Below are 13,474 nucleotides of genomic sequence, written 5' to 3'. Positions count from 1 at the left end.
CTTAGGGTCTAATCAGCTCCGTACCTTGGTTTAGAAGAGGTCTTGTATCTCTCTCTCAGGACTCGATCTCCCAGATACCCGCAAGGGTAAGCTGGAAACACTGGAGCTAGATTTCTCGGCAAGAGAAGAAACAGCGTCTCTCAGTGCGTCTGCTGGAGGGTCGGTTTCCTTCGGCACTTGCTACTGCAAGGCGTCGGGCAAGTAGTTAGTCGATCTTCTCCAAGAACCACCGTGTGTTAGTTTGGGCAAATGTAGAAGGTGCCGAGTTTGACGCATGATTGGACTTAATAACGTCACTCAAAGGTTCAATTCCTAGAAAACTCCAGGATTTCTTGTATAACTTAATATTCAAGCAGGGGGAAGATCCTAGCTGCTGAAGGCCGGTTTCTCCAAGAAATCGTTGTGAATTCTCGGAACTTAGTGGAAGTAGCCTTGCCGTATTTGGGCTGTAAGGCTCAGGCCAAATATGGTAATGATTTCTATGCCTATATAAGGATAGGGTAAAGTATACCTATACAAGGGCATGAATCGGGAAAAGTTACACTAGGGTCCTAGATTGGTTTACAACAGAAGTGGGTACCAGCTCTTCGTGCTGTGAGGATGAAACAGTTGCTTCTGCATCTGATTTGATCCTGATGAAAACTGAGTGAAGTGTTGAGCTGGAGGTGACAGGGGACATTTCTTGTGCTAACCTTCATTTGCTCCAGTTTTGAATGTTATAGTAACAGTGTCTGACCCCCTGTAGTTGGGTGAGTGCTGTTTTTCCAACCCCAGGAAGTCAGTCTGTGACAGGAATCTTGTCACAGTGCCTTCAGGAAATGGAAATATAACAGACCTCTAAATAAAGTGAGCACAGGCCATATAAAATACACTTTCTACCATTAAGACCGTATCCACAATGGTATAAACAGCTATCCAAAAAGTCTGAAAAGTATACTCCAGAACAAGAAAACTTACTTGGTAGTCTGTCAGAACACAACATCTGACTAAGATTTATCTTAAACCAGACACGAGATAATATTTAATCAAATACACTGTCCATCAGTTCCATTCCCATGTAGCATCTACACTATCAAGCAACACGAACTAGAAGTGCCAAGCCACCATAAATAGCTTTCCACAGGGACCTATCTGCTTCAAGCCCCTAATTAAGTTATTTCACAAAAAAAGTTACCAAAACAGAAGATAACATTGTCCTGATGGACCAGTCACTACTATGAGCAGATATGTAATTTGGGTCTGTGGGCTTTGTTCTGTTCTAAACACTTACAGCTTGATTCAGATAGAGGTGGTCTGCCAAGAGAAGGGCACCTAAAACTTGGCAGTTGTCATAGATGTCCACCTCATGCATCCTCCACCTTCTGAGCAGATGTCCCCATTTGTATCTTACAAAGGCTGCCATGTTTACTGCAGCACATATGGCAGGAAAAATACAGAAATAGACCCCAAATGTTAGAAGCAAACTCCCAGTGTGTCAGTGCCACTGACTTTTTTTCTGAAGTCAGACACTTGCTTTGGAGCAGGATGCTCAAAACAAGCAGCACTTACTCACTGTCCCTTGAACGACATGAGCCAGATACCACAGTTAGGGATCTACTAGCATGGCGGGTGGATCGCCACAGCCCATATGGCGGTGGCGATCTGCCCGCCATTTCCGTCCGCCCGCCTAACATTTCCCCCCGCCATATTATGATGGCGGTGGGGACCCAGGTAGACTGGAAGACCGTCTGCCAGTTTTCCGTCGGTAGGCAATCCGCCCGACTGCCTACCGTGCGGAAAAGACATGCAATATGGTGGCGTGCCTTCCAGGCACCGCCATCCATATTACAATGATGGCGGTCCCAAGCCTTTCGTTGGCGGAGACTCCGCCATGGAAAGGCATGCGGAGAATGCCTTTGGTGTGGTGGGTGGCTGCACTTGGGGAGTACCCATGGCACCCCCCTACATTTGCATGCCTAATGTGGCAGGCACCACGTGGTGCCCGTCACGTTGTGCCCTTTTAACATTGTGCAGGGGCTGAATACAGCACTGCCTGCCACAATATTAAATATACAGGATCGCATCCTAATTGGCGGTGCGGGACCGCCTCACCACTGGCGTCTGGTCCCAGCACCGTTAGGGTGGCGGGCGGACTGGAGTCCTCCCTCGATCCTAATGGAACCTTTAGTGTTCTGAATCGCCATCAGTGCTAGGAAAAACAAATTCTTTTAATCCCAAGATGGGTGGTTCCCATGTTCCACGCCTTCTTTTTGCAGATGATCTAGTAATAACGGATCTGACTCAAATAGGCTTACAAAGAAATGAGTGGAGTTCCACAACTATTGCAATTATACATTGATAATCAATGTGGATAAGAACAAAGTCTTGGTGTTCAGATCAAAACTCCAACTTTTCCCATTGTAATAAGGCAGCATAAAAGTGGGAAAACTGTCCACCCATAAGTGGGTTAGGATTGCTGTTCCATAAAAGCTTAATGTGGAATGATCTTATTGGGGTCTAAAATCTAGAGTATTGCCTCACCTAGAAGAGAAATGCCTAAAATATTAGTTGCGATACCAAAGGGTATGATGGACGGAGCGTTTCAGCAAATCAAACACTCACCCCCAGTCAACTGATCTGGGTTTAATCCATCATCATTCTTTTTTTTTTTGTAATATTTTTATTGCAGATTCATAAAGTGCATACTCTTACATTTCAACATTCCTGCATCCGACAACATCAATGCGTATGTCGCTAAGCAAAACACTACACAGCCCGTGAACCCACATCCCGGAGGATGGGCGGCGTTACTCGTAGAAAACAAAAGAAGCACATTTGGCAAATGATACATACAACAGTTCAGCAGGAAAGTCTTACATCTACATTTTCTTTGTTCTTCCCTCCCTCCCACCCAGCCCCAACCGTATAAACTGTTATAACCCCCAGAGGCAGCAGCAGATTGTCAGTACAGTCTTTATAAAACATTTGCATCACTTTACCCACAAATCAGTATCCATAGCATGTATGACATCATCAGGTAGCAATCCTTACCTCCCTAACCCCACATCCCACCCACGCCCGTCCGAGTACAAATCTTTAGTATCACAATCCATGTGAACATCCATGACAGGTCTCTCTACGCTTCTTGCCCATCATCTCATGTCCCTCTACTTCCCTCCCATTCACAGGGCATCTTGTAAGTGCTGTGGACCCTTCAGAGGCCTCCGTCTAGGCCATGATATTGTCTCCATTTACTCCACACTCTGCGGAATTTCCTCGGACAGCCTCTTGCTTTATATGTGACTCTTTCTGCCGCCATGTAGAGGTCTAGTCCCCTCCTCCACTCCCAAATCTGAGGTGTGTCAGCCGCTCCCCACTTCCTAGCTACGATCCTCTTAGCCACCACCAAGGCCAGTACTAGGAATATTAGCTGCGGACGGGCCAGATCTATATCGCTGGTCATTCCCAGTAGGAACAACTTCGGATCCAGTGGATTATCTATCTCCATAACGGCACCTAATTCAATAGCGATCTCGTTCCAATAGGCCTGTATATGTGTGCATGACCATAGTATGTGTAAGAAAGTCCCGTTCTCGCGCCCGCATCTCACGCAGCGAGAATCTGATGTCCTCCCCATTTTACAGAGCCGCACTCTGTCATAATAGACCCTGTGCAGGATCTTAAACTGAATTAGGCGAAGGCGAGACTTGATCGCCACTTCTCTGGGATGCATCAACACCCCTCCCCAGTCTACATCGTCCATCTCACCCACTTCCTGTTCCCATGTGTCTCTGAGGCCCGCCAGTGTGTCCGGTTTATTATTCTTAATTGTTTTGTAGGTCAGTGAGACCGCCTTCCCTGGGATCTTTTCTTGCAGTAAACGACCGTCTAGTGGCGCATATTCGGGGAGCAGGCCCCGTAGTGTCCCTTCCGCCAGGTAAGCATGTCTCAATTGTATGTATTTGTGTAGTTGAGAGCGCTGTAACCCAAATTCGGTCTGCAGAGATGCAAATGACTTCAGCGCTCCGCTTTTAATGATGTCCCCTAACGTGGAGATGCCGATATCGTCCCAACCCTGGAACCCCTTCCATTTGCGTAACTCTTTAAGCCAAGAGCATTCCCATAAAGGCGTTTGCCTCGTAGCCCTGTGCGCCCACCCGGTGACCCTCGTGGCTCTAGTCCATGCCCCTAGTGTAATCCTTGTCGCTGCCAGTAGTCCAGCCTGTCCCTTCCCCCATATATGTAGTACAGACTTGAATGTGAAAATCCATCATCATGTTGTTTCCAGTTCAGGGAATACATGGCTTGGCAGTTCGGGCTGGACTGTTCCCATGAGGCACAGGGTCAGACTGATTTGCATATGGCCATGTCTAAACTGGAGTGGTGGAGTGAGCTAAATAATGATGAAGGATTAAGCCCAGATCAGTTGACTGGGGGTGAGTGTTTGATTTGCTAAAATGCTCTGTCCATCATCCCCTTTGGTATCGCTTTGTTCGCCCTAAGTTGGCAGGGTATGCCCAGACTTGGGTCCCTTGCTCACTTTACCACTGGATTCAAGATAGCCTGGCTGATGAGGGTTATGAACCCGAAACCGGTTCCAGGATGCTTGCTTCCAATCCAGGTAAGACATGGCTTGGCAGTTCGGGCTGGACTGTTCCCATGAGGCACAGGGTCAGACTGATATGCATATGGCCATGTCTGAACTTGGGTGGTGGAGTGAGCTAAAGACTGATGATGGATTAAACCCAGTTCACTTGACTGGGGGTGAGTGTTTGATTTGCTCAAACGCTCCATCCATCATTCCCTTTGGTATCGCTTTGACATATTTGTTGAGCCTTCCCAATGCTTCAATTATCCAAGCCTGTAGTCTTGAATCAAATCTAACAGCCTGGCTGGACTTTCGTCACCTGGTTTTATACGTGTTGTTTTTGGGCTGGGGAATTTCACCCGCCTGTAAATTTACTTCATTTTGTAGAAAGAATGTTGTAAAAAGTGATCTAAGATGGGTGCAATAAAAAAGGAACAGATGTATGTCTGTTTTCTGCGGTTGCAAAGGGGTTTTAGGCCCGTTTGTGACAGCAAAAAATGTGGGGTCCCATGTACCAACCCTATTTTGCGAGTCACAAACAATTGACGACTCGCAAAAGTAGGGTTTAGCGACTCGCTATTAGGAAGGGGTGTTCCCTTCCTAATAGCGACTCCAAAAGCTATGTAAGAATGTTCTGCGACCGCAATTGCGGTCACAAAACACTTGCAGTTTACCACCCTTCTCAGAAGGGTGATAAGGTACTTGCAAACAGGAAGGGGTCGCTATGTGACCCCTTCCCCATGGGAATGTATGTGCGAAACATTTTCGCTGCCTGCCCTTAAAAAATGAAAATGAAAAGATACATTTTTATTTTTTTAATGAATCTCGTTTTCCGTTAAGGAACACAGGCTGCATTTAAAAAAAACTGTTTTATTTAAAAGCAGTCCCAGACATGGTAGTCTGCTGACCCCTGCAGGCCACCACCCCTGGGAGTGCTTGCCATTCATTCCCAATGGGGTAGCAAATTGCGACAGCCTAATTAATATTCATGAGGCATGCAATTTGCGACCCCATTGGGAATTGCTAACAGTGTCTCAAACTGTGTTATAAGAGTCTATGGGTCAGATGTACAACCATAGCATTTTGCAACTCGCAAATTCAGACTTGCAATTTGCGAGTCGCAAAATGCTATGGTCGTACATCTGGCCCTTAGACTCTCATAACACAGTTATGTGACTTGCTTACTATAAATAATTTTACAGCTAATTTATCTCTAAGCAGGTTGAAATTGAAGATGGAGCTTAAGCTTAGTTCCAGAAAAAGAGACCTAACTTCTTTAAGTTCTAAAGCTATAGCTTGGCATGAAAATTCAGTTTATTTCTATGTTTATTATCTACCAAATTCAGAGATTAGACGTTTCTATGCAAAAACCAAAAAACCTAAATAAAACCAGCTACCTTATCACTGCGTCCCGCATCTCTCCTCTATCGGACTCGGCTGAACCAGGAAGCACTGCTAGGCTCCCCATACCAATTGCAGCGCTGCAATGCAGTGTTTTAATTGGTCTGAGCACTGTGGTTCGGCACTCAGATGGGAACTGGGGGCCTGCGCATGATCTTAATGTAGGCTGTATTGCAGCCTGCATGGAGAACAAACAACATGCGCATGACGGTTTGGTGGCCCGAGAGGGCGGTCAAAGCATCATTGGCGCATTTAGGAGTGGGCAAGCCACTCCTCCCCTGCCTTGACAGCAGAGCATCCCCGCCATCCCACCGCCTGCAAAGCAGATGTAAACTATGTTATTGTTTCTTTGTTAGACTGCTTTAAAGCAATGGGCTAACCTTCCTCTGCCTTAGCGGAGGAGCCGCTACTGATACATTGATGTGTTTTTTCCGGGGTTACGCCTGAGTGCCGAAAGTATTGTGGTGGAAAAGTTATCATCATGCACCTGTGGGCTGTTAGGATCTGACTGGTGAGGTTGAATCTTGTCTGATGTTCCTCAGTCACTAACCCTTTCCGTTTTGGTTATGAGAAATCTATAGCCTAGAGTGATGGACTTGCAAGTATCAGCATAAAGGTGTCCCACCAAAGTGTGGATAGAAGAACTTACAAATGCCCCAAATAAAAAATAAATACTGAATAAACAGATAAAATAACATAGCAAAGGTACCTAGTTGCCAAATAGTGTTTTGGGTGTTTCCCGTAGTCCCATGCATAGAGCCTTAAATATAATCCTTATTTTCACTGGGAGCCTGTGGAGCACTTTCTGGGTCAATATGAAGTTTGCACTTGTGAAGGTTGAGGCATATTGTTTACACAGTTTTGCCATTTTTGTAGCAGGCCAATATGTTTTTGAGAGCCCTGAGCAGATAAAACAGCAGTAAACAAAGCGTGCATTGAACAAAGCTGTCTTGAGCTCCATGCATGGATGTAGAAGAAAAGAATAGTTTTTGGTGGCATAAAAGGCTGTTATCCTACTATGAATGTGGGGTGGAGTGGATATCATGGTAATGGTTTGGAGAGAATTTTTGAATGCATTGCTTCTGGTGACATTTCAGTCATTATATACTGCCCGGAACCATGATGCCAAGCATACTGTGCTTCCTTGGGAACATGTTCAATGGTCATAGTCTGCCATGAGCTTCCTTCCTGGTTAAGTGCTACTACCAGAGGCTACACATGCTACCAAAACAGATTGTTCCTGGAGACACTTTGATGGTAAAGTGTATTATAAAAGCTTATTCATTTAATTATTATCTGCACCTTTTGTGTGGAACATCCTCCCTCCTGCACACAGTACATCCTTAGATCACCTTCTTATTAGTGATCTCAAATTTCCCCACCCCTCACTTTCTTCAGTTCAATAGGTTTCCTTTACTAAAGGTTTGCAGATCTACCTGTATTGTCCCATCTTCCATAAGGTGAAGTTTGTCTCCACTACAGGCTCATCAGAATTTATTTGGCATTGTGCTTTGTAAGAGAGGTGCATTTCTCAATGGCTATAGCTGATATATGCCAAGTCGGCAGTGATCTCCCACACATAGATATACATTTTGGTATTATATGTGGAAGGAACCAAGGATTAGCCTGGAAAATGGGGAATGTTTACTCTTAAACTGGAACGCACCCAATAAGGAGTAAACCTGTTACTATACACAAACTCCACTTCTATAGACCAAAAAGGTCCCATTACAGAAATAATTGTACTACAGCTCAGCTTTAGAGTAAGTCTAGCCCCACACAGGGCCACTCACAAACACTGCAACTCATTCCCATAGAAAATAATGGAGGTACTGATTTATTATAACACCCATAGTAAAAGATATTTAATAAATTAAAATATTTTGACTTTTAAATGAAATATATACATAACTTTGTTTTAAGCATTAAAAACCTAGATTAAATAGAAAAATACATATTTTATAATTTGAAAAATAAACAATTAACATTTAAAAATTAGTCAATTTCAAGTTTTAAATTGAAAAAATACATTCATAAAACTTCATAATTTTTAATTAGATTTCATAAATATTAAACGTTAACATTCTAGTGACTATTGGGCTGATTACAATGGCAGACAGACTTCAGTCTGTCCGCCATCGTCTCCGGGAGAGAGACTGCCCACCAACAAGGCCCACCACGGCGGCCGCAAGTGCCATACTTTACATTGCGGTCGGTGCTACTGGCTGCAGCACCTGCCGGAATGTTAAAAATGCACTTTTTAGATTTCCCTGCACTACGCGGCAGGCACCATGTGGTGCCTGCCACATGGTGCAGGGAAATGTAGGGTGGCCAAACCCTAAACTGAAGTGCCCGAGTTAAAGGGGGCCTGCTACGGGCCCCCAAAGGCCATCCCTGCCAGCCTAACCATGGTGAGTGAATCGCCATGGAAAGGCTGACGGGGATGGAGCATCGTAATCCCAGTGGGGGTGCCTGGTAGGCACTGTCGCCATATATGGGAATACGCGGGCCTCCACAGCACCGGCGGGCTCCAGGAGCCCGTCGGATGCTTGGTGGTCGGAGTTTCCGAACACCACGGAACTGCCCGCCACTATAATATGATGGGTGGGAAATGGCCTCATGAAGCAGGTGAGCCCGCCACCGACAGCCTGTCGGTGGCGGGTTCACTGCCATCATAATCAGCCCCTATGTTTTTAAAATTATGATTGAATATAATATTTATAAATAAATTTGTATATTTTAAATAGTTATTATGCATTTATTTTGATGAGTCAATGTACTGTAACGTTTTATTTTATTTGTTGCAGGTTAATAATTGTTTTCAATTAATTTACTTTTGTCATAAAATGAAAAATATTTAACTTATTTTAAGGTATTATTAAACGTTATTACTGGTCCATATGCTTTATCATAAGTAGATCTCCACCTGGGTGGTGAGGATCTCAGCTTAGTGAGAAAGTTACCAATTGAAACTTTCCATTTATAAATTCCTCTTAGATGCCTTGAACCCCTGAACTAAGGAGTGGACCCATATAAGTCTACAGTTAGGAGTAAATCAACACCTGGAAATGGTGAAAATAAAAAAGGTGTTGATGAACACTCGAATAGAGCTCAGAAATAGTGAGCAAGTTTTGACTCTTTCAGTGTCTGTCCTCTGCTGTCTGAAAATAACGCACTAAGTCAGCCAACCAAGGGACCGATTAGGATGGCGGTGAATCCGCATCCTCCGGGCCGGCGGAAGCCACCCCCGGCCTGGAGGATGCGGATTCACCGCCTTGGACTGCAAAAAACAACACCAGCCACATTAGGATGGCGGTGGGATCAGCGGCGGACGGCAAGTCCGTCCGCCGCTGATCCGCGGTGTGTGTACCCAAATTTGGTGGCGGTGTCTGCAAGACACCGCCAGCCATATTATGATGCAGGCGGAAACATGCTTTTCCACGGTGGCTTTTCCGCCGTGGAAAAGCATGTGGTCTTTTGTGTTTGGTGGCCCGTTGCGAGCCCCCATGGTGTTGGGGGGTAGGGGGGCATAGGTACCCCCCTGCTTTGGCATGCAAAAGGTGGCAGGCACCACCCGGTGCCTGCCATGTTGTGCATGCCAAAGTTAAACATGCATATTTTACATTGCGACGGATGCTTCTCAAAGCAGCACCCGCCACAATGTAAAATATACGGGATGTGACCGCCAGGGTGGGGGTCACATCCTAATTGCTACGGAGGGACCGCCGCTGCCCCTGCGGTCGGTCCCTTCACCTCGGGGGTGTCGGATGGACGCAAGTCCGTCCGCCATCCTAATCGACCACCAAGTTATGTTTCCCAGGTGCTCAACGTTAAAGATGTTCATCCGATAGCTATAGAGTGAAAATAGTGCTCTGTGGCTTTTTAAAGAATAATTTTTGTACATCAAACTTTCAAACAAAACACAATGCAGACACAATTAAAAACAATGCAATAAAATGCTATAAACTAAAAATGCAATTACAAGTAAGAAAGCTATTGGGCCACTTACTCCTCTCGTCAAATATGAACATAACAATAAATATAATTTGAGAGGAAGTCGAGAAAAACGTAACTATAAGCTAATAAAAGGGAATACTGAAATTAAATATAGCTAGAGCTAAGTGGGAACCAAACCTGTTTCCTTAGAACCCCTCGGAGAAGAAAGAGGCAGCGAAAGGTTATGCAGAACACCTACAGAGCCAGTCGAGAGCCCCCCGCTGCACACCTCAGGCAGGCGGCCGATGAAAAACGATGCGACACTTACATTGCTGTGACAGACAAGAAGGTTTGCTCCTGTTCAAGCAGACGTGAAGCGTAAAAACAAGAAATTGTGATCAAATGCCCTTTCGTGAATTTTCTTAATGAATATAAAAAAGAATGTGAAGAATCCGGAAAATGGCAGGTATACTACTATTGACAACTACTGAAAACTATTCCAGCCATGCATTTAAAGAGGGAGGGCTAAAATCCAGGTTTTAAGAGCTTTCCTGATCTAACGTCACCTAATCGAAATAATATATGTACAAGCCCCTATCGCGACAAGAACGTCACTTTTTCTGACGTTGTGGTGGCGATAGTGGCTTCGCCTTATTTACAAGACAGCGTTAAGCCACTTAACATGGTGTAATACTGTCTTGTAAATAAGGCACCCTTTCACGTTATGGTTAGCGTGAAAAGGGTGCACAGTGGGTGTTGCGGTGGGCGTTCCACCGCAACACCCATTGATTTTGACGCTGCCCCCTATGTACAAGGGCAGCATACATAGGAGGTAGCGCCAAAATTAAGACCAGGGAGAACCTGGTCGTAACTTGGCGAAACGAGGGGAAATACATTATTTCTCGTTTTTGCTTTTTCCACATGTGCTCCCTTGTGCAACACACAGAGAAAAAGAAAACGTCCATGAATTGTTTTTGTAAAGGAAGGTCCCCCTTCCTGTACGTAAACAATCTGTAAAGAAAAATGCCATTTTGTGACTTTCATGTGTGCTGCATGAAACATCACACTTAAAAGTGACAAAACATCATTGTAGGCACACCTTCCTACACATAAACAATCCTCCCCTGCATGCAGACACCCTTGCACTATGGTGCAAGGGTGCCTGCGTTGGCGTACACTGCTAAGTGTAGCGCCAGCGCAGAGGAAAACGCAAGGCTGCACCATATCCTTGTAGATATGGTGCAGCTTTGCGTTTCAGAAGTGGCGTAGTGAGGTGTTAAGCCATAATGGCTAACGCCTCACTCCGCCACTTCCTCGTACATATGCCCTACAGTTTGCACATTTATGTAACAGCAAGAAACGAGGAGTTAGTGAGTAGCCAACTTAGGTGTCCCTAGGTTTTTTGGCCATTATTCAATGCATTATTCTCGAGGGCAGTCCGGTGGAATGAAGAGGTTGTACGCAGTACCCACCATATGAGTACACAACATCTGACGCTGTAAATCGGTTTAAATGGGATTTGTTATCCAGTTCTTCTGAGCAACACAGTAAGTGCTTAACCCCTTGGCTGCTAAGCCTTTTCCCTCTAGAATGCTAAGCTCTTTTTTGGCAATTTGGGGTAGTGCACATTTAGACCTCCATAACTGTTTTTCTAAAGGTAACCAGGGTTTATGGATTTCCCTGGAGGAGACTGAGAAAATAACCAAAATATAGTTAAATTTTGGAGTTTTTGGAAGAAATTGAAAAAGAGTGCCCCGCAAAGAAGGGCCTGCTTTTTTTCCTAAACGTGGCATCAATGAAAGTTTGCTGTGCTGAAGTCACCATTTTCTGTCAGGAACATGCAGAGGTGAAGCAAAACACAATTTTTGTACCATTGTTATGTCATTTTTCAAAGAGGTAGCCCTTTCCCCTATTTTTGTGCTGTCAACATACTTCCAGCTTGTGGTGGAAACTGGGCTGAAATCAATGGGTGATACTGGAAGGGTATAGATTGCTGAAAGTTCACATCACATTTCTGAATTCAGAAAGGGGTCATTTGTGTTAATCCCTCAAGCTTTTCCCCAAACAATTGTTTAAATAAAACAATACTGAAAATTAGTGGGAAAAAACATCAATTTGTGACGTTTTCATTTGTAACTTCTTGTCACAATGGCCAATTTACAAAAGCAATATACCATTACGTCAGCTAGACCCTTTGGGTTGCAGGGATATGTAGGGTTTGTAGGTTTGCCAGGAACCTGAGGTACCCTGGGCTAGCAACTGAACTGCACCTTACAATACTTTTTCATTGTGTACCGGGTATAGAGCAGTTCATGTGGTAAAAAATAAAGAGTGAAAAATGTATACAAAGGAAACCTATGTATTTCTGAAATAGATACTGGATATTGACTTTAGGAGCAATAGTTATTTGTACATCTCTTTATTTGTGAGTGACCATACTTCCCTGTGATTCAAACTGAATTTTTCAAAATGTCTTCTTTCTTAAATACTGGCTTACATTTGGAAAGCAAAAATGCAGAGAAATACAGTTGGTAATAACAAATGTTCTACTATTCTGTATTCCCACATCTCCCGAAATAAATGGTACCTCACACATGTGGGTAGGCCTAGTGCCTGCAACAGGAAAGCCCTCGAAACGCAACATGGACACATCACACTTTTCAAGTGAAAACTGACCCTGTTTTTGCAATGTGGCTAGTTGTAGATTATGACCTTAACTCATCCGGCACCTAGGAAAACCTAGCAAAACTATATATTTTTGAAAAACAGACACCTAGGGCAATCCAGGAGGGGGTGACTTGTATGACTCTATCCAGGTTTTCCTTCCCATAAGCTTGCAAGCCTCAAACTTCTGGAATTTGTGAGATCACACATTTCCTACCACCGAAGATTCCTCCATGTCTCCCAATAAAAATGGTACCTCATTTGTATGGATCAGCCTAGTGCCCACGAAAGGAAACGGACCAAAGTATAAAGTGGGGACATCAGTATTGCCTGTCACAAAACTGATCAGGTTTTACAAATGGGATAGCTGCGGTTTTAAGGCCAGGGTCGACGGCCACCCAGAAAATCACCCAAACCCAGACAGTTCTGAAAACTAGACACACAGAGGAGTCCAAGGTGGTGTGCCTCGCATGGATCCCACCAAGTTTTTTTTTCTTAAATGCCCAGCAAACCTTCAAATATGTGCCTTAAATCACCCATTTTCCTTTCATTTCTGTGAGCTAAGCTTCCAAAATTGGTAGGAATCCACAAAATTCATATTGAATAGCATTTCCCCACCAGTCCATTTCTGCAGCTGGGCCTACTGCTCCTGAAAGAAACAGATAAAACCAAGGTCAAATAGAGTCCAGAGGACTGCAGATCTTCCAATGCCAAAACCACAAGAAAGAGCCGCCACCTGGAAAATCCAAAGCTTTGTACCACAATAAAAAGGAGAAATTAAACATTAAGTTCACAAATGCAAATGATGACATGAAATAAAACAGTTAACATAATAAAACACAATGAAGTCTGTGCAGACAAAAATCTGATCTTCCCCAAGGGGAACTCAAAGCAAAGCAAAACATT

The sequence above is a fragment of the Lissotriton helveticus genome, chromosome 4_1 (genome assembly GCF_964261635.1).
Source record: "Lissotriton helveticus chromosome 4_1, aLisHel1.1, whole genome shotgun sequence".
NCBI lineage: Eukaryota > Metazoa > Chordata > Amphibia > Caudata > Salamandridae > Lissotriton > Lissotriton helveticus.
Note: the sequence above shows the minus strand (reverse complement) of the source record.